Source organism: Aquarana catesbeiana, linkage group LG01, assembly GCF_042186555.1.
Source record: "Aquarana catesbeiana isolate 2022-GZ linkage group LG01, ASM4218655v1, whole genome shotgun sequence".
Taxonomy (NCBI): domain Eukaryota; kingdom Metazoa; phylum Chordata; class Amphibia; order Anura; family Ranidae; genus Aquarana; species Aquarana catesbeiana.
The window spans coordinates 456,769,900-456,793,509 of record NC_133324.1 but is presented as its reverse complement, the minus strand read 5'-3'; the positions used below and the strand labels follow the sequence as shown (position 1 = coordinate 456,793,509).

The 23,610-nt window shown below is 40.5% G+C and overlaps 1 protein-coding gene across 3 annotated transcripts in view; it reads right to left on the bottom strand.

The window, feature by feature from the left end:
• The window catches only part of LPAR1 (lysophosphatidic acid receptor 1), a 258,641-nt gene that overhangs the window by 113,773 nt on the left and 121,258 nt on the right, over positions 1–23,610 (bottom strand). Inside the window, exon 1 of one of the 3 annotated variants that reach the window (XM_073591107.1) lies at positions 1,077–1,223. The exons of the other annotated variants lie outside the window; for them this stretch is intronic. The gene's annotated coding sequence lies outside the window, so the exon portion shown is untranslated. Of the gene's footprint in view, positions 1–1,076; positions 1,224–23,610 lie in introns of those variants that run through there. 3 annotated transcript variants of the gene reach the window in all.

Here is a 23,610-nt window from a genome sequence, read left to right as displayed (position 1 = left end):
TTTACCCCAAAATTGCTCATTTAAAAATTCTCAGGCCTGGTTCACACCAGAATGCGGTGTGGGAAAAGTGCGTTCCCCACACCGCATTCAGCCCAGGTTCTCGCTCCTGCGGGTTAGAAATCAGCTGAACTTGCACGATTTCAACCCGGCGATGCAGTCCGACTTCAGGTGGCGATTTGACAGACATCGCACAGAGGTCTATACAAATCGCCCCCCAAAATCACCAAAAGCAGTACAGAAACTACTTTTGGGAGTCGGCGCCGTACTGATTAGGGCGGTGCTATTGCCGGCAACAGCCACCGATTTGGCATGTGATTGGACCGGTCCAATTGCATATCAAACCGGACCAATTTGAACCTAGGCTCAAATGCGCTGCTTTTGTAATCTGCGTTTGAGGGTTGTTAACAATACATTGGCAACCCCCTGCAGATCTCAAGGGCAGTGCGTTTCAACATGGTGGGGGGGGGGGGGGGGGGGACGCACTTTTCCCGCAGTGCATCCTGGTGTGAACCCGGCCCTGAGATTTCTAAAATCAGCAATCTTGGGGTAAAATCAGTTGTGTCCAGATCACTCCATTCCTCACTAGGAAAGCGGTGCGGGAAAAGTGTTTCATGCACATTTCCCGCACTATGGTCAAACACACTACCCATGAGATCAGCAGGTGGTTTCCCATGTTTTATGAACCCCTGAACGCAGATCACAAGGGCAATGTATTTGGGTATAAAGTCGCACGGTGCTTTGGCGCAGTTGGGTTTTTAGCACTTCTTTTTCTGTGGTCCATTCAAGTGATTGGCTTGTCAAAACGTACCGCATGGGAGGGCCTGGTCACACCAGGACGCAGTGCGGGGAACCAACGTCCTGTGCACATTTCCCACACCGCGCTCAAAATACAGTGATCTGTGGAGAGTGTCCGCTCAGCACACACATTACAATCTGATTGTACTATCCTTTTCCATATATAAGGTCCTCCCTGAATGGACAGAGCAGGTAGGTGCTCACAATACATACATGTCACAGTGTATGGTGATCCTAACCCCCATAGAAGAGAGAAGTCTATGGGCAGTAAATCTACATACCAGTTGTCAAGTGCCTGTAGATGGTGAGAGTAGTAGTGGACGGCCGTCCATCACGTGTCCGGTATGAGGGATGTCCATGGGTCACTTCATTACATCCTACGGGAGTTACCGAACATCACACTCTGCACTACTATCTCCTCACTCACACTCTGCACAGCGTGCCGGCTATAGGGGGCGTGTCTGATAGCGAGCCCCTACCCCGGCCACCAATGGGGAGACGCGCTGCTTGTACAGGGTGGAGGAGACATGCCCGTCCTAGAGCAGAGTGAGAGGATCGCTTCACCGGGATGGATCAGCTGTGCTCTGTATACCACAACAATGTATATACCGCAACAGTGTATATACCACAACAATGTATATACCGCAACAGTGTATATACCACAACAATGTATATACCGCAACAGTGTATATACCACAACAATGTATATACCGCAACAGTGTATATACCACAACAATGCATATACCGCAACAGTGTATATACCACAACAATGTATATACCGCAACAGTGTATATACCACAACAATGTATATACCGCAACAGTGTATATACCGCAACAATGTATATACCGCAACAGTGTATATACCACAACAATGCATATACCGCAACAGTGTATATACCACAACAATGTATATACCGCAACAGTGTATATACCACAACAATGCATATACCGCAACAGTGTATATACCACAACAGTGTATATACCACAACAATGCATATACCGCAACAGTGTATATACCACAACAATGTATATACCGCAACAGTGTATATACCACAACAATGCATATACCGCAACAGTGTATATACCACAACAATGCATATACCGCAACAGTGTATATACCACAACAATGCATATACCGCAACAGTGTATATACCACAACAATGCATATACCGCAACAGTGTATATACCACAACTAGGGATGAGCTCCGGCGTGTTCGCATGGCGCACGTGCCGAGCCCGCCAGGAAGTCGGCACGGCGCAGCGCTAATCACAAGCAGTGAGACATTTCCCGATGTGCGGCTGCAGAGATCGGGAAATGTCTCCCTGCCTGTGATTAGCGCTGCGCCGTGCCGACTTCCTGGCGGGCTCGGCACGTGCGCCATGCGAACACGCCGGAGCTCATCCTTAACCACAACAATGCATATACCGCAACAGTGTATATACCGCAACAATGTATATACCACAACACAGTGTATATACCGCAACAGTGTATATACCGCAACAATGCATATACCGCAACAATGTATATACCACAACACAGTGTATATACCGCAACAGTGTATATACCGCAACAATGCATATACCGCAACAGTGTATATACCGCAACAATGTATATACCACAACACAGTGTATATACCGCAACAGTGTATATACCGCAACAATGCATATACCGCAACAGTGTATATACCACAACAATGCATATACCGCAACAGTGTATATACCACAACAATGCATATACCGCAACAGTGTATATACCGCAACAATGTATATACCACAACACAGTGTATATACCGCAACAGTGTATATACCGCAACAATGTATATACCGCAACAGTGTATATACCGCAACAATGCATATACCGCAACAGTGTATATAACACAACAATGTATATACCACAACACTGTATATACCGCCACACAGTATATATACACCACAACACAGTGTATATACCGCAACACAGTGTATATACACCACAACACAGTGGATATACACCACAACACAGTGGATATACACCACAACACAGTGTATATACCACCACACAGTGTATATACCACCACACAGTGTATATACCGCAACACAGTGTATATACACCACAACACAGTGTATATACCGCCATACAGTATATATATACCACCACACAGTGTATATAGCGCAACACAGTGTATATACCGCAACACAGTGTATATACACCACAACACAGTGTATATACCGCCACACAGTATATATACACACCACAACACAGTGTATATACCACCACACAGTGTATATACACCACAACACAGTGTATATACACCACAACACAGTGGATATACACCACAACACAGTGTATATACTGCAGCACAGTGTATATACCGCAACACAGTGTATATACACCACAACACAGTGTATATACCGCCACACAGTATATATACACCACAACACAGTGTATATACCACCACACAGTGTATATACACCACAACACAGTGCATATACACCACAACACAGTGCATATACACCACAACACAGTGTATATACCACCATACAGTGTATATACCACCACACAGTGTATATACACCACAACACAGTGCATATACACCACAACACAGTGTGTATACACCACAACACAGTGCATATACACCACAACACAGTGTATATACACCACAACACAGTGCATATACACCACAACACAGTGCATATACACCACAACACAGTGTATATACACCACAACACAGTGCATATACCACAACACAGTTTATATACCACAACACAGTTTATATACCACCACACAGTGTATATACCGCAACACAGTGTATATACACCACAACACAGTGTATATACCACCACACAGTATATATACACCACAACACAGTGTATATACAGTCACTGCAAACCCATTTCGTAGCTAGATACACTATAATACCAAAAGTATTGTGATGCCTGCCTTTACATGAACTTTAATGGCATCCCAGTCTTAGCCCATAGGGTTCAATATTGAGTTGGTCCATCCTTTGCAGCTATAACAGCTTCAACACTTCTGGGAAGGCTTTCCACAAGGTTTAGGAGTGTGTCTATGGGAATGTTTGACCATTCTTCCAGAAGCGTATTTGTAAGGTCAGGCACTGATGTTGGATGAAAAGGCCTGGCTCTCATTCATCCCAAAGGTGTTCTATCGGGTTGAGGTCAGGACTGTGCAGGCCAGCCAAGTTCCTCCACCCCAAACTCACTCATCCATGTCTTTATGGACCTTGCTGTGTGCACTGCTCCAAATCATTTGGTGGAGGGGGATTGTGGTGTGGGGTTGTTTTTCAGGGGTTGAGCTTGGCCCCTTAGTTCCAGTGAATGGAACTCTTAACCACTTCAGCCCCAAAAGATTTTACCCCCTTCCTGATCAGAGCACTTTTTACAATTTGGCACTGCATCGCATTAACTGACAACTGCGTGGTCACATAATGTTGTACCCAAATGAAAAATTGACGTCCTTTTTTCCCCACAAATAGAGCTTTCTTTTGGTGGTATTTGATCACCTCTGTGGTTTTTATTTTTTGCACTATAAACAAAAAAAAGAGCAACAATTTTGAAAAAATAAAATAATATTTTTTTACTTTTTGCTATAATAAATATCCCCAAAAATGTTTTTAAAAAAACAAATTTCTTCCTCAGTTTAGGCCAATATATATTCTTCTACATATTTTTGGTAAAAAAAAATCGCAATAAGCATATATTGATTGGTTTGCACAAAAGTTATAGAGTGTACAAACTATGGGCAAGATTTATGGCATTTTTATGGCATTTTTATTATTATTATTTTTTTTTTACTAGTAACTCCGGTGATCAGCGATTTTTAGCGGTACTGCGACATTGCGGCGGAAAGATCGGACACTTTTGACACATGTTTGGGACCAGTGACATTTATACAGCGATCAGTGCTATAAAAATGCACTAATTACTGTGTAAATGTCACTGGCAGGGAAGAGGTTTACACTAGGGGGCGATCAAGGGGTTAACTGTGTTCCCTAGTTAGTCAGTCCTATCCCCATACAGTTAGAACACACTGGGTGAGGAGACATATCATTGTCTCTACTTACTAGGAACAAACAATCTGTCTCCTCTTCCCTGACAGAACAGGGAATTTGTGTGTTTACACACACAAATCCCCGCGCTGACTCTCGTGCCCGTGCATTGGGTCACCTGCCGTGCAGCAGGCACGTGCACCTCCAGCGGCTCTTAAAGGGGACAACATACCAATACGTTGTTTTGCGGGAATGTGCCACTTTGCCGATGTATATCGGCGTGAGCCGGCCGGCAGGTGGTTAAGGTGTCAGCACACCAAGACATTTTGGACAATTTCGTTCTGCCAACTTTGTGGGAAGAGTTTACGGATGGCTCCTTCCTGTTCCAACATGACTGTGCACCAATATCAATGAAAAGGGGGGGAGTTTGGGACTTTAAATGAAGCACAATAAATGTACCTCCATCCCTGATTCAGGTAAATAAGAAAGAAATGTGGGACTTTAAATGAGGCAATTGACTTGTGGAGGTAGAGTAATTGGTAAACATAGTTTATTAGTAACAATAGTATGAAACAAGTAAAAAAGTATTTTCATATATATATATATATATATACACATACATACATAGATACATACATATGCACACATGGCATGAGCATGATGGATACAAATGTTTCAGCTTGTCAGCACATGAGAAGTATTTGAATATTAATAAAAAAGGTAAAAAAACAAATATGTAACATGTCATAGAAACAGCATTTGGAAATAAGGTGAGCAATATCAATCTTGAGCATGATTAATTGTAGATATTATACAGGATATTACCTATCGACAGGCAATGGTACACCATATGCAACAGAGCTGCTATAAAAACAAACAAAGATGCACATACACATAGTTACATAGTACTCAATACATTTTGAATGTATAAAAAGGTATATATGGGCCAGTAACTAGATCATGAGCTAGACTTGACTGAGCACCACATGGAAACTCGACGCGTTTCATGGCTATATGCCATTCATCAGGAGTTGGGTATAGAAATAAACTGAAAATACAAATGGATATGTAGTATTAGTTAATATATTCTACCCGTAAGGTAGAATTTCACACATGTAACATACCCGTTTACAGGTGTGTGCAGCCTATTGCATTAGGGTGTGCACCCCAAAGCTCTAACACACTTGCGTGTGTGTGTATAAATATATAGGGCAGTAAGGCAATGGACAGCATCCGTAGAGCAGTGGACTATGTCAGTAGGGCAGAGGTTGGTGTCAGTAGTTTATTTTTTTATTAAATTTTTTTACAATTGCATTATTTTTTATAATATTTTTATACAATCATTTTTATTATTGTTTTTTACAATCTTTTTAGGGGCCCCATTGGGGGCTTTGGTGAAATATCATGGGTCTAAACAGGCCCCTGATGTTTCACTTTTGAAACAAAGAAAGGGACTGGGGACAGAGATTCCCCAGTCCATTTCTCTGCAGCCAAGCAGCAGGGGAAATCTTCACAGGACAGGGTGATTAGGGTGTGCCCAGGCACACCTGGCACACCCTGTGCACACGCCTATGCCCTTTTATATTAATATATATATATATATATATATATATATATATATATATATATATATATATATATATATATACATAACACTTTTTACAATTTTCTTTTTTCTTCATCCTAAACACTCATCGTGTTTTTTTCACTTTCCACATTTTTTCCCTTTTTCCATATTTTTCAGATCTATATATTTTTTTTTCAGAACACTATATTTGCAATCATTCTCACACATGTGGAATGTGTTGTGGTAATCAAGTATGCTATGTGGGTGTTTTCTTGGCTGGGGCGGGGTCCCTTGCCTCAGCTCCAGAACAGACAACCAGTTTGGGGTCCCATTTCTCTTGATGCTAGCCAAGCACAGTGGTTTAGCCGACCTGTGAGTATAGATCCCTTTCTCCTCATGAGGTTCTTTCTCCCCTTACGGGTAGAATATATTAACTAATACTACATATCTATTTGTATTTACAGTTTATTTCTGTGAACCTGTAACCTCCCCAGGCACAGGAAAGCACTGAAAATGTCATCCTCAGAGTCTTAAAAAAAATAAATAAAATTACAATCACTTTAATTCAGGCTTTAAAGCAGAACTAAATTCAGTCGATCAACAGTAATTATTTTTAATCCTAGGCTGTTTAGGATTACTAATTAGATAAGGTTTATTGTATTTCCCTAAACTTTTTTATTTTACACTTCCCAATTTGTGTCCTGGTTTCTGGCTACGGCTAAAATGATGTCATACATCCCAGGAGTCTTCAGGAGGGGTTTTCTCAGCTAAGCACAACCTCCTGCCTGTATGTCAGAGGTAAGGGCAGATGGATTTCAGGAAGCAAATGCTAAGTAAATCATCTGCCTTTACTCAACATGGCAGTGGGGAGAAATGCTAGGGAGATGTTTTTCAAATTGATTTCTCTACAAAATAAAGCATGGAGGCATGAAAGGATGTGTGAGTTTGCGTTAAATATGAAAGTTAAATTAAATAGTGTTTTCAGATTGTGGCACTCAGATACAGTTAAAGGAGTTGTAAACCCTCATGGTTTTTCACATTCTATGCATTAAGGTGAAAAACCTTCTGGGCTGCAGGTGCCCCCCCTTTTCTTATCTGAACGCGATTGTTCCAGCGACGAGAACGAGCCCAGAAGCTCCAGCCGCTGTCCTCATTGGATAGATTGATAGCAGTGGGAGCCATTGGCTCCCGCTGCTGTCAATCAAATCTGGTGACACAGGGGGCGGGACCGAGTCCTACTGTCTGTGTCAATGGACGCAGCAGCGGGACCCGTTAGCGCGCCCACATGGTCTGCGCTCTCCGCGTGGGCACTCGATAAAGAAGAGGCGCCAGTTGCACCAGGGACCCCAGAAAAGGAGGATCGGGACTGCTCTGTGCAAAACCCTTACACAGAGCAGATAAGTATAACATGTTTGTTATTCAAAAAAAAAAAACAAAAAAAAACCTTTACAATCACTTTAAGTTCTGCTTTAATAAATGTCGTATCAATCACTTACTAAAACTCGAGATATCCAAAACTGAGCTCATAATATTTTCTTCCCCATGTGCTCCTTCCCCTGACTTCTCTGTCAAGATCATCTGTCATGGCACAACTATCAGTCTGTCCCCACATGTCAGGGTGCTGGTGTAATCCTAGACTCTGAATTGTCCTTTCAGGCCCACATCCAATCACTGTCAAAAGCTTGCCATCAACCTATTTAACATTTCCAAAATACGCCCCTTCTTAACTAATGACACCACCAAGCTTCTAATTCACTCGCTGGTCATCTCTCTCCTCGACTACTGCAACTCCCCCCTCATTGGATTACCTTTACATAGACTATGCCCCCTTCAGTCCATAATAAATGCTGCTACAAGACTCATCCACCTTACCAACCGTTCAATGTCCTCCACTCCTCTCTGCCAATGCCTCCATTGGCTTCCACTCACCCAACAAATGAAATTCATAATACTAACAACAAATTAAAAAGCCATCCACAACTCTGCCCCCAACTACATCAATTAGCTAATATCAAAATACCAACCAAATCATTCTCTTTATTCCTCCCAAGACCTCCTGCTCTCTAGCTCTCTTGTCATCTCTTCCCATGCTTGCCTGAGACTTATCCCATCCTCTGGAACTCCCTATCCCAATCTATCTCCTTCTCTGTCCACTTTTAGGCGATCCTTGTAACCCTTCTCTTCAGAGAAGCCTACCCTGCCTCCACCTACCAACTGTACTTTTTTTTCTCCACGAGCTCATCTCCCGCAGTTATTGCCTTTTGTATCACGTGACTCTCCCTTCTAGACTGTAAGTTGTAACAAGTCCTCTGATCCCTCCTGTATTGAATTGTACTGTAACTGTACTGTCTGCCGTCATGTTGTAAAGCGCTGCGCAAACTGTTGGAGCTATATAAATCCCAAATAATTATAATAATAAAGACCAAGGGTCTGTGGACTGACATTGTTCTGAACGATGATGGCGATAAAATTGGCACCTCAGTCTTGATGCAACTGCAGTGAATGTACCACACGGTAACAAAAACAATACATTGAAGTGGTACCATTGTGGGTTTTTTCAGGATATTTATAGCAGAAGTTAAAAAACAGTGTAGAGTTTTATGGCGTATTTATTTATAAAAGACAAGTCATGTTTCGGTTCCATGGAATGTTACTGCCTCTAAACAGGCATAGCAATCTGTCTTCTGCTGACAGAGACCTGCATGCAGAGGTTATTTCTGGGTGTGAAAATGAGTAGGTACACTGGCACTCTTTTTTTTTAACACAAATATTGTAAGAAGTACACAGGATAGGAGCACTGAATATACAGCAATATTCTGAGTTTATAAAGTAATGAATGTAAAAGGAACATCTAGTTGGTCATTAACACTGTTTGCTGTACTTTTTATTTATGTTTTGCTCTTTTTTTATAGAGTGTGAATTGCATCATTTGTGTTTGCTGCAAGTTTGGCACCTAGTAACCTAGCAAGGCCTTACATCAACTTGTGAAAAGTGAGAAAACGACATTTGTTAAATGGTAAGTCTGTCCAAACCAAGGACACAGTTTCAATTATATAAATAATGGCTCAATAAAAGTGGAACTAAACCCCCAGAAATACTCACCTCTACTTTCCAGCAATGCAGAGATTACATCTTTCTCCAGCGGCTGTCATCTTCTTCCAGGTGTTGGGTATTGGGCCTCTTGATTGGCCGGCAGAGGGGTAGCGCCATGCCAAGCACAGGAGTCGTCATTCCAGCACATCTGGAGGATGCCAGGAATGCGCAATGTTCATTTAATAGAAGACTTTGAGCAGGAAGGGAAGTGTGTGCAGAAGAGACATAGCATGTCTCTTCTGCAATAAAAAGCTGCCTGCTCGAAGTCTTTCACAAATGAGGTTTAGTTCCACTAGTTCTAAAGGTTGAAGGTTTTTTACTTTCACCCCCTAATACTCACCTGAGCTCGATCTAGCGATGTGTATGAGAGCTTCTCCTGGGTCTCTCACTCCTAATTGGCTGAGACAGCATTGCCAGTGAGGAGGGAGCAGGGGGCAGGACCAAGCTGCAGCTCTGTGTGTCTCAGGGACGCATAGAGCGGGGCTTGGCAACGAGCATGCACCAGTGCCCCCAGAGCAAACTGCTTACTATTGGAGGCACTGGCTGTGGAGGAGGAGGCAGGAGCTACGGTGAGGGACCCGAAAAGGGGAGCCTCGGGGCTGCTCTGTGCAAAACCATTGCACAGAACAGGTAAATATAAAATGTTTGTTATTTTTTTTTTTTTTTTTTTATTAACCTTAATGTCACTTTAAGTAAGATTAGGTATAGTCAGAACTTTTTGCATAGTCACCATAGGCTGTAGTCTCATACATCATGTAGCTACCTGTCAGTAACGCATTCCTATGTTTTAAGCCCAACTCCAGGGAAAGTAAAAACACTACCTTGCAGCGGGGCTGCCTCTGCATTACGTGGATTAAATGCTTATTTAGGTCAAGGGGACAGGAAAAGCATTTTTACTTAGCCGATCCTCCTCTCTCCCCCAGCACTCCTACTCTCTGGCAGTGGGCAGTTCCGCACTGTCCTCATGTCCATTTTAGGGCTATGGGTCCAACATACTGTAGGTCTTGATGAGGTCAGAGGCAACTACCGCAGCATAAGGGAGAAGAGGTGGCGGGGACTAGTCTTGTAGAACGAGGTAGTGGAGGATCAGGTAGGTAAAAGTGCTTTTCCTGACCCTCAGATGTAATTGAGCGTTCACTCTTACAGTGTGGAGGCAGCCCCACTGCATTGGAATATTTTTACTTTCCCCAAAGTTCATCTTGGATAAACGATTCTACAGTGCTGCCCTGCCTGCATAGGTCCTTATTGTTACAGTCCCTGAAACATCTTTTTTTTTTTGTGGAATAGTGTATAGAGTGCTTAGACCTTGTTAATGCCCATACACGGTGATTGGGTCGTTTATTTACGCTTACCTGGCCAGCAAGTGCTGCATGTAGGCAAACCCTTTCAAGCCTATGAGGACGCAGCAGCTACCAAAATCTAAAACCAAAAATGTATTCTATTGCAGCTTACCAATCGTTAGATGTGGTGGCTGTATTTGTTTTCTTTTCTTTGGCTTGTTTTCCTCTGTTTTCACCTGGTGATCTGGCCAGTAACACACCTGCATTACTAATTCTGGAAGAATGGGCACAAGAGGCACAGCAGACAGCAGCATTGGTGGTAGTGTTAAATGTACAGTAATAGCAAATTGGGATGAAGGTTTATACAGGGCTTTTTTTCTCAGAGAATAGGTGCAGGAACTCCCCCTTTTCGAGTCACCCCTTTTCTCCGCCCCTACCCACCTCCCAGTAACGTCCCTTTTAGACAATATAGAACCAATTATCATTTTGAGGTGCTAAATAATTTGTATGGAATTTGGTAATGATATCAAAAAAAGCAGTAAAATAGTTCCCCTGCAGCCAGTAACAATAGATCCCCCTAACAACAATGGACCAACCACAACAATATTTCCCCACCAGCAACAATAGACTCCCGGCAGCATCAACAGATCTCCGCACAGCCAGCATTAATCTGTCTAGCTGCCATCAACAATAGACCCCTCCCCCAACAGTAGATCTCTTTCAGCAACAACTGACCCCCCAGCAACAACTGACCCCCCCCAGCAACAATAGGTCCCCCACCAGTAACAATAGACCCCCCAGCAACAATAGACTCCCCTTGCAAAAATAGATCCCCAGCAGTGAGCATTAATAACCTGCAGCACACCCCAGCACCCCTTGCCATTACATACAGTCAGTCCAAGAGGTGCCAGAACTGCGTTCCCCCACGTTCCCGTTAAAAAAAAGCCCTGGGTTTATATATAAATACATAAATAAAAGCTGACCATTTGAAGCATCCCTGCCAGTGAAAAATGTTTTTGGTTCATTAGGCTTCATTCACACTACAACGTTTTGAATCGCGGGCAGATTTGCCGCGAATCTGCCCACGATTTGACAGCGCTGATGTGTGAATGACAAATCGCGGAACTCGCATTTGAGATGCTTTTCATTTAAATGAGACCTCAAATAGCAGTGCGGGTCTGCCGCGATTGTCGCACGATAAAACATGCTGCAATTGAGGCAATCCACATTGCGGGAAGCAAGTCACCCAAAAGAAGCTCCAAAACTTTTTTGGGGTGACATGCTTTCTGCGATGCGGATTGCTGCGATTGCAGCACGTTTTATCATGTAACAATCGCAGCAGACCCGCACAGCGGTTTGAGGTGTCATAGAAATTAATGGCATCTCAAATGCGAGTTCTGCGATTTGTCATTCACACATCAGCGCTGTCAAATCGCAGGCAGATTTGCGACAAATCTGCCCGCAATTCAAAACGCTGTAGTGTGAATGCAGCCTTATGCCCTGTACACACGATAGGATTTTTCGACAACAAAATCCATGTTTTTTTTCCGACGGATGTTGGCTCAAACTTGTCTTGCATAAACACGGTCACACAAATCTTGTCGGAAATTCCAAACGTCAAGAACACGGTGACGTACAACACGTATGACAAGCCGAGAAAAATGAAGTTCAATAGCCAGTGCAGCTCCTTTGCTTGATACCGAGCATGCGTGGAACTTTGTGCGTCGGAATTGTGTACACAGGATCGGAATTTACGACAACGGATTTTGTTGTCGGAAAATTTGAGATCCAGATCTCAAATTTTCTGTGACGGAATTCCGATGGAAAATGTCTGATGGAGCCTACACACGGTCGGATTTTCCCACAACAAGCTCCCATCGAACATTTTCCATTGGAAAATCCGACCTAGTGTACAGCGCTTTGAATCGTGGGCAGATTTGCAGCGAATCTGCCCGTGATTTGACAGCCGTGGTAAGGGAATGACAAATCGCGGGACTCGCATTTGAGATGCCATTCATTTGAATGACACCTCAAATCGCAGTGTGGGTCTGTCACGATTGTCGCGCGATCATTTGTGCTGAAATAGTGGCAATCCACATATCGGGAAGCATGTCGCCCCAAAAAAGTTCAGGAGCTACTTTGGGGCGGCATGATTCCCACAATGCGGATTGCAGCGATTGCAGCGCGAAGTATCACGCGACAATGACAATCGTGGCAGACCCGCAACGCAATTTGAGGTTTCATTCAAATGAATGGCATCTCAAAAGCGAGTCCCGCGATTTGTCATTCACACATTGGTGCTGTCAAATCGCGGGCAGATTCGTGGAAAATCTGCCCGCTATTCAAAGCGCTGTAGTGTAAATGCAGCCTTAGTTTGGGGCTTACTTACCTTTTAACCAGCAGGTAATTTCAGTTAGGAAGGCCGAATTTCATAATTCAAGGGATCCATAATTTTGAAGATAAACAAATCCCACGATGCACAACCCACTGCCTTCATTATCCAGCTCCTTGTGATAAAATATCTAAACATAATTCAAGTGGTCTTTTTTTTATGCCAGGTCTCCTCCCTACATATGTAAGACTTATGCCGCGTACACACGAGCGGACTTTACGGCAGACTTTGCCTGGCGGACTGGATTTCGTCAGACAATTCGATCGTGTGTGGGCTCCAGCGGACTTTGTTTTCTCAAAAGTTGGACGGACTTAGATTTGAAACATGTTTTAAATCAATCCGTCAAAATCGAGTCCAGTCGAAAAGTCCGCTCGTCTGTTTGCTAGTTCGACGGACAAAAAGCCATGCTAGGGCAGCTATTGGCTACTGGCTATGAACTTCCTTGTTTTAGTCCGGTCGTACGTCATCACGTACGAATTCGACGGACTTTGGTGGATTGTGTGTAGGCAAGTCCGTTCATTCAGAAAGTCCGTCGTAAAGTCTGTCGAAAAGTCCGCCGAGCAAAGTCTGCCGTAAAGTCTGCTCGTGTGTACGCGGCATAAATCTCATTAAAATATTGCCACCCTGCCACCGCTATTTGTGAACTGGGTGGTGTGAAATAGATTGATGTCTGTTGGTACTTGACTGCTGTTTTGAGTGTGTAGTCCATTTTTTAAGCCAGTTCTTTTTCCCCAGTTTTGAAAGGCATAGGGCCACAGGCCTCCAGCCATCAGGGTTTTCTGGCTAAATTGTTGGGCTGCTATTGTTTAGGGAAGCCCCTTTATCATTAAAAATAGGAAAATACCGAAATTCATTTTTTAGGATGGCATCTCCAGTCAGTGATACATGGTTTTATTATAGCATATTGCTTATTGTTATGCTTTTAAACATATCACATAAACTGTTGATAGAAACAGAAAAGTATTAGTATTAGTGTTGACATTTCTAGTGATTCTAATGATTTGTTAATGTACCATGTCATTTTCTGTTCCTTTTTCATTCACACTTCTCATTACTTTAAAAAAAATATACAGTCATGGTTACTGAAAGGTGAACAGTTCCACAATATTCACAAAGTTTTGATTTTTTTTTTTTAATGCTGTATGATTTAAACAGCAGTGCCGGAATGGTAAATCTTCAAATTCAGAGACAAAATGATCACACATGGAGGTAAGATAGAAACATAACAACAAACTAAAACCGTAATCTTTCATAACATCTGGTAACAAATCACATGAAATCAGCCATTTGGACCACCCACACTGCGTCTGGCTCCAGTTAAGATTGGGATTTGAACAGATTCACTGGGATCTTATATAATGTGGTTGAAGTCATTAGATAAAGTTAACAGAATTTTGCTGTGTCAGTTATTTTTTTCTATGTTTTTTTGGGTGTTGTCTTTTTTCACAGCTGTTCCTGTTGCAGCAATTCCAGAAAATTATGTAAGAAAAAAGAATCACGCACCAAATTAATTAAAAAAAATAGCTTGTTGTTGCATACATGGGTCAAATAATTATTTATTTTAGGTTATAAATATTATGTTTTGTGGCTATAACTGTAAACTGATGCTAGCAAAAGGTTTTACTAACACAGCGTTTGAAAGAGCCTTATGCTTTAGACAGGATTCAATATAAAAAATCAGTTATTTTAAGGGCCATAAAGCTACAAATTGTGACTGAGCCATAACCATCATATAGTCAGGTCCATAAATATTGGGACACTGACACAATTCTAAACTTTTTGGCTCTATACAGCACCACAATGGATTTGAAATGAAATGAACAAGATGTTCTTTAACTGCAGACTTTCATCTTTAATTTGAGGGTATTTACATCCAAATCAGGTGAACGGTGTAGGAATTACAACAGTTTGTATATGTGCCTCCCACTTTTTAAGGGACCAAAAGTAATTATTATTATTATTATTATACAGGATTATATAGCGCCAACAGTTTACGTAGCGCTTTACAACTTGAGGGTAGACAGTACAAATACAATACACTTTGATACAGTAGGAATTAGAGGGCCCTGCACCTTAGAGCTTACAATCTAAGAGGTGGGACAGATTAACAATCATCCATCAAACTTTCACTTTTTAATACTTGGATGCAAATCCTTTGCAATCAATTACAGCCTGAAATCTGGAACGCATAGACATCACCAGACACTGGGTTTCATCCCTGGTGATGCTCTGCCAGGCCTCTACTGCAACTGTCTTCAGTTCCTGCTTGTTCTTAGGGAATTTTCCCTTCAGTTTTGTCTTCAGCAAGTGAAATGCATGCTCAATCGGATTCAGGTCAGGTGATTGACTTGGCCATTCCATAACATTCCACTTCTTTCCCTTAATAAACTCTTTGGTTGCTTTTGCAGTATGCTTCGGGTCATTGTCCATCTGCACTGTGAAGCATTTTGCTGAATATGAGCAGATAATATTGCTCGAAACACTTCAGAATTCATCCTGCTGCTTTTGCCAGCAGTCACATCATCAATAAATACAAGAGAACCAGTTCCATTGGCAGCCATACATGCCCACACCATGACACTACCACCACCATGCTTCACTGATGAGGTGGTATGTTTTGGATCATGAGCAGTTCCTTTCCTTCTCCATACTCTTATCTTCCCATCACTCTGGTACAAGTTGATCTTGGTCTCATCTGTCCATAGGATGTTGTTCCAGAACTGTGAAGGCTTTTTTAGATGTTGTTTGGCAAACTCTAATCTGGCCTTCCTGTTTTTGAGGCTCACCAATGGTTTACATCTTGTGGTGAACCCTCTGTATTCACTCTGGTGAAGTCTTCTCTTGACTGTTGACTTTGACACACATACACCTACCTCCTGGAGAGTGTTCTTGATCTGGCCAACTGTAGTGAATGGTGTTTTCTTCACCAGGGAAACGATTCTTTCGGTCATCTACCACAGTTGTTTTCCGTGGTCTTCCAGGTCTTTTGGTGCTTCTGAGCTCACCGATGCATTCTTTCTTTTTAAGGATGTTCCAAACAGTTGATTTGGCCACACCTTATGTCTTTGCTATCTCTCTGATGAGTTTGTTTTGTTTTTTCAGCCTAATGATGGCTTGCTTCACTGGTAGTGAAAGCTCTTCGGATCTCATATTGAGAGTTGACAGCAACAGATTCCAAATGCAAATAGCACACATGAAATGAACTCTGGACCTTTTATCTGCTCCTTGTAAATGGGATAATGAGGGAATAACACACACCTGGTCATGGAACAGCTGAGCAGCCAATTGTCCCATTACTTTTGGTCCCTTAAAAAGTGTAAGGCACATATACAAACTGTTGTAATTCCTACACCATTCACCTGATTTGGATGTAAATACCCTTCAATTAAAGCTGAAAGTCTGCAGTTAAAGCACGTCTTGTTTGTTTCATTTCAAATCCATTGTGGTGCTGTATAGAGCCAAAAAGATTAGAATTGTGTTGATGTCCCAATATTTATGGACCTGACTGTATATATATATATATATATATACACACACAGTATCTCAAAAAAGTGAGAACACCCCTCACATTTTTGTAAATAATTTATTATATCTTTTCATGTGACAACACTGAAGAAATGACACTTTGCTACAAAGTAGCTACAAAGTAAAGTAGTGAGTGTACAGCTTGTATAGCAGTGTAAATTTGTTGTCCCCCCAAAATAACTCAACACACAGCCATCAATGTCTAAACCGCTGGCAACAAAAGTGAGTACACCCCTAAGAGAAAATGTCCACATTGGGCCCAATTAGCCATATTACCTTCCTGGTGTCATGTGACTCGTTAGTGTTACTAGGTCTCAGGTGTGAATGGGGAGCAGGTGTGTTAACTCTCTCATACTGGTCACTGGAAGTTCAACATGGCACCTCATGGCAAAGAACTCTCTGAGGATCTGAAAAATAGAATTGTTGCTCTACATAAAGATGGCCTAGGCTATAAGAAGATTGCCAAGACCCTGAAACTGAGCTGCAGCATGGTGGCCAAGATCATACAGTGGTTTACCAGGACAGGTTCCACTCAGAACAGGCCTCGCCATGGTCGACCAAAAAAGTTGAGTGCACATGCTTAGCGTCATATCCAGAGGTTGTCTTTGGGAAATAGACGTATAAGTGCTGCTAGCATTGCTGTAGAGGTTGAAGGGGTGGAGAATCAGCCTGTCAGTGCTCAGACCATACGCCGCACACTGCATCAAATTGGTCTGCATGGCTGTCATCCCAGAAGGAAGCCCCTTCTAAAGATGATGCACAAGAAAGCCCGCAAACAGTTTGCTGAAGAGAAGCAGACTAAGGACATGGATTACTGGAATCATGTCCTCTGGTCTGATGAGTCGAAGATAAACTTATTTGGTGCAGATGGTGTCAAGCGTGTATCGCGGCAACCAGGTGAAGAGTACAAAGACAAGTGTGTCTTGCCTACAGTCAAGCATGGTGGTGGGAGTGTCATGGTCTGGGGCTGCATGAGTGCTGCCGACACTGGGGAGCTACAGTTCATTGAGGGAACCATGAATTCCAACATGTACTGTGACATACTGAAGAAGAGCATAATCCCCTCCCTTCGGAGACCGGACCGCAGGGCAGTATTCCAACATGATAACGACCCCAAACACACCTCCAAGACGACCACTGCCTTGCTGAAGAAGCTGAGGGTAAAGGTGATGGACTGGCCGAGTATATCTCCAGACCTAAACCCTATTGAGCATCTGTGGGGCATCCTCAAACAGAAGGTGGAGGAGCGCAAGGTCTCTAACATCCACCAGCTCCATGAGTCGTCATGGAGGAGTGGAAGAGGACTCCAGTGGCAACCTGTGAAGCTCTGGTGAACTCCATGCCCAAGAGGGTTAAGGCAGTGCTGCAAAATAATGGTGGACACACAAAATATTGAAACTTTGGGCCCAATTTGGACATTTTCACTTGGGATGTACTCACTTTTGTTGCTAGCGGTTTAGACATTAATGGTTGTGTGTTGAGTTATTTTCAGGGGACAGCAAATTTACACTGTTACAGACATGTGCAGGATGAAAAAATTCGTTTAGTTTAGTTTCGTTTCGATTCGTTATTTAACTAAATTCGTTTAGTTAAATTCGTTGCATTCATTACATTCGTTTTCGGAATTTGTTTCGTTTCGTATTCGAATTCGAAAAAATTCGACCGCATTCGAAAAAATTCGACCGTATTCGAAAAAAACTATCAAATTCGAAAAAATTCTAACACATTCGAAAAAAGCTGTCAAATTCGAAAAAATTCTACCACATTCGAAAAAACTATCAAATTCGAAAAAATTCTAACAAATTCGAAAAAAACTATCAAATTCGAAAAAATTCTACCACATTCGAAAAAAACTGTCAAATTCGAAAAAATTCTACCACATTCGAAAAAACTGTCAAATTCGAAAAAATTCTACCACATTCAAAAAAAACTATCAAATTCAAAAAAAATTTTACTACATTCGAAAAAAATATCAAATTCGAAAAAATTCTACCACATTCGTAAAAAAACTGTCAAATTCGAAAAATTTCTACCACATTCGAAAAAAACTATAAAATTCGAAAAAATTCTAACACATTTGAAAAAACTATCAAATTCGAAAAAATTCTACCACATTCGAAAAAAACTGTCAAATTCGAAAAAATTCTAACACATTCGAAAAAAATATCAAATTCGAAAATATTCTACCACATTCGAAAAAAAACTGTCAAATTCGAAAAATTTCTACCACATTCGAAAAAAACTGTCAAATTCGAAAAAATTCTACCACATTCGAAAAAAACTGTCAAATTCGAAAAAATTCTACCACATTCGAAAAAAACTGTCAAATTCGAAAAAATTCTACCACATTCAAAAAAAACTATCAAATTCAAAAAAAATTTTACTACATTCGAAAAAAATATCAAATTCGAAAAAATTCTACCACATTCAAAAAAAACTGTCAAATTTGAACAATTTCTACCACATTCGAAAAAAACTATAAAATTTGAAAAAATTCTACCGCATTTGAAAAAAACAATAACTGAATTTGAAAAAGTAAACTATATATATGGTTTTATATATATATATATATATATATATATATATATATATATATATTATATATATATATATAATATACACATACACACACATATATATATATATATATATATATATATATATATATATATAACCATCTTCCGAAATTTGAATTTCTTATAAAATGAATTCGAATTTGAATAGGAAAGATAGAAAACAGAATATATTCTGTAATAGTCTTTTCAATTCGAATTCATTCTATACGAAATTCGAATTTCGGTACATGGTTTCTGAAGTTTGAATTTCGTATAGAATGAATTTGAATTGAAAAGACTATTATAAAATATAAAATAATAGAAAAGAAAAGCATAAAAAAACAATAGAAGAGAATAATAAAAAAAAAAAAATTATATATATATATATATATATATATATATATATATATATATATATATATAATTTTTTTTTTTTATTATTCTCTTCTATTGTTTTTTTATGCTTTTCTTTTCTATTATTTTATATTTTATAATAGTCTTTTCAATTCAAATTCATTCTATACGAAATTCAAACTTCAGAAGCCATGTACCGAAATTCGAATTTCGTATAGAATGAATTTGAATTTGAATTGAAAAGACTATTATAAAATATAAAATAATAGAAAAGAAAAGCATAAAAAAACAATAGAAGAGAATAATTAAAAAAAAAAAAAAAAAAATATATATATATATATATATATATATATATATATATATATATATATATATATTCTATTGCTTTATTATTTTATATTCTATCTTATTTATTGTTTTTTTTTAGAAAAACGTTTTCTATTTTTTTCGAATTCGAGTATGTTTTCGAATTCGATTCGAATATGTTTTCGAATTCGATTCGAATATGTTTTCGAATATGTTTTCGAATTCGATTCGAATATGTTTTCGAATTCGATTCGAATATGTTTTCGAATTCGATTCGAATATGTTTTCGAATTCGATTCGAATATGTTTTCGAATTCGTTCGTTTTTTTTTCGGATTCGTTTAAATTCTTTACTTTTGTAATTCGGAAATTCGGATGCATCCGAATTTCCGAATAATGAAAAATTCGTCCGAATTTCGATTCGGAACGAAACGAAATGCACATGCCTACACTGTTATACAAGCTGAACAGTCACTACTTTACATTGTAGCAAAGTGTCATTTCTTTAGTGTTATCACATGAAAAGATATAATAAAATATTTACAAAAATGTGAGGGTGTACTCACTTTTGTGAGATACTGTATATAGATATATAAAGTGCCCAGTGCAAGAAACTTTAATCTAGTGCAATAAAATCAAGTGCAAAAAATAGTTTTTATTAGATTTTTTTTTTTCACGTGGTGCTTTAAAGGCCATACATCAATCCATCAAAATTGGGTTTGTAATTCCACCAACTGGTCTCTGAAGGTGGGATCTAAAAGACTATAATTTGGCAATACACAAAAGAATTTGAAAGAATGGCAAGGGAGAGATGCGAGGATCTCAATATAACAGTCCAAATACAGTATATCATTGGAGGATTTGGCTTTTCCAGTATTTACAGCTTAGCCACTTCTTCTGCTGATGCCAGCAACAGAAAGTAGAGAGCCTCCCTTTTAACTGGATACTAATGTCTTTATATCACCCTTTTCCTGCCCAGACTCCACAGTCTTAATGAAATAAAACCACTTTCTAGCTATATATATTTTTTTTGTAGCCTTCTATCTGCACAAACACCACATTCAAGGTGCAACATTCACCATATCTAAAAATCTCTCCAATGTACCCTGAGACCATTTGTCCCACCTGTCATGATAGAAGCATAGGGACAGCAATATGGATTGCTGAACTTGCATAATAAAATGCTTGTAGCCCACACTGGAAGAACAAGTGCAAGATGATGGAAATATGGAGTAGAGGCCACATGTCAAAGGATATACTCTATGGGTGTTTGTACGTTTGTAAGGAGAGTTGAAAGCAATGTTGCCATCAACTGCAATTTTTGATCATCTAACAAGTACCTTCAGTACTTATCTCCTCCAAGAATGTTCCTCAACTGGTTGGAAAATCCTATTGCGAAAAGGCCCAATTTTTTTCTTCTGCTGTTGGGGAGAATCATAGTGGACCCAGAAGGTCAGCAAACTCATTCATGGATGGGAAGATAACTCTTTATAATTCATTTTTGGCAAGATCCTCCCAAATATCTTCCCATCTATGACCACCCTATTGCTTTTCTAAAAGGCATTATGTACCTCTGAGTAATACAGAATACTCACACCTTGACATAATTATTTTCAGTAACCCCCTATATACATTAGGGTGACTGTTGAAAAGCCAGAAAAAGACAAATACCATACGATACAACTATATTACAGATCACATGTAAGTAAACCAAGAGCTAAACAACAGTAACCAGTGCTGCAACAAGCTATACACAAAAAAATAAAAGCACAGAAATACAAGGAACTAACTTGGCTGAGCAGGACTTTGAACATTAAGTACAAAGCTAAACATAAAATATTCAGGCAAAGAAACTGGCAGACTGCTTAGGTGCCTAACAACTGGAGAGGCTAGGTGTCACCTGCTGTTACTGTTGCCACTCGAAAACCATAGGCTTCAACAAGTTTACAGTAATTGGAATTGTAATCTTGCTTTGTAAGATTTGCTTTATAATAAAATAACTTGCATATTCATAATTTCGTTTTTATAAGTGATCTTTAAAAATATTATTTAGTCTTCCTTCACGCAAAATGTTCCTAAGTTATCTCTAATAGGGCACACCTCTACATTATGGCCAGGGCAGAAGTCTAAAATTTAGCTGCTATTTTATTTTGTTATCTTTTAATAAAGGACTTGTCCCAAAGTTTCTCCTGTCTTTTTTACTATTTTTGACACTTTTTTTGTGAAATGGTAGGGGTACAATGTACCCGTTACCAATTCACATGGGGGGAGGCTGGGATCTGGGGGTTCCCTTGTTAAAGGGGGCTTGGAGATTCTGATAAGTCCCCTGCCCACAGACCCCCACAACTACGAGGCAAGGGTTGTGGGGATGAGGCCCTTGTCCCCATCAACATGGGGACAAGGTGCTTTGGGGGATTACTCCAAAGCACCCACTGATCCATACCAGACTGAAGGGTCTGGTATGGATTTTGGGGGGGACCCTTACGCCATTTTTTTAATATTTGGCACAGGTTTCCCCTTAATTTCCATACCAGACCTGAAGGGCCTAGTATGGATTTTGGGGGATCCCCACGCAATTTTTTTTTTAATTTTTGGTTCAGGTTCCCCTTAATATTCATACCAGACCCAAAGGGCCTGGTAATGGACTGGGTGGGGAACCCATGTCCCTTTTTTCAATGAGTTTTATCTATATTGCCGAGACCCGACAATTCATTACAGCCGCAACCAGTTTTAAATTACTTTTTTCCTTTAGAAAAATCATTTTGCTGTGGTACTGTTCTAAACATGGGAAAACTGTGCCACTTTACAGGCATACTATAGACACCCCCCAGGCACGATATTTAACCACCTCAATACAGGGCACTTACACCCCCTTCCTGCCCAAGCCATTTTTCAGTTTTCAGCGCTGTCGCACTTTGAATGACAATTGCGCGGTCATGTTACACTGCACCCTAATGAAATTTTTATCATTTTTTCCCCACAAATAGAGCTTTCTTTTGGTGGTATTTGATCACCTCTGCGGTTTTTATTTATTGCGCTATAAACAAAAAAAGAGGGACAATTTTGAAAAAACACAATATTTTTTACTTTTTGCTATAATAAATATCCAATTTTTTTTTTTTTTATAACAAATTTTTTCCTCAGTTTAGGCCGATATGTATTCTTCTACATATTTTTGGTTAAAAAAAATTGCGATAAGCGTATATTGATTGGTTTGCGCAAAAGTTATAGCGTCTACAAAATAGGGGATAGATTTATAGCATTTTTATTATTTATTTATTTTTTACTAGTATTGGCGGCGATCTTCAATTTTTATTGTGACTGCGATATTGCGGCGGACACATCGGACACTTTTGACACATTTTTGGGACCATTCACATTTATACAGCGATCAATGCTATAAAATTGCATTGATTACTGTGTAAATGTGACTGGCAGGGAAGGGGTTAACACTAGGGGGCGCTCGAGGGGTTAATGTATGACCTAAGGAGGTGATTCTAACTGTGGGGGGAGGGGACTGACTGGGGGAGGTGACCGATCGCTGTCCCTATGTACAAGGGACACGCCATCGGTCTCCTCTCCTCTCTGACAGGACGTGGATCTGTGTTTACATGCACAGATCCACGCTCCTGCTCTGTTACCCGGCAATCGCGGGTGCCCGGCGGACATCGCGGCCGCCGGGCACGCGCACCGGGTCCCGAGCGACGAGGCGGGCACGCGCGCGCGCGCCCCCTAGTGGCTCGGGAGGGCGAGGA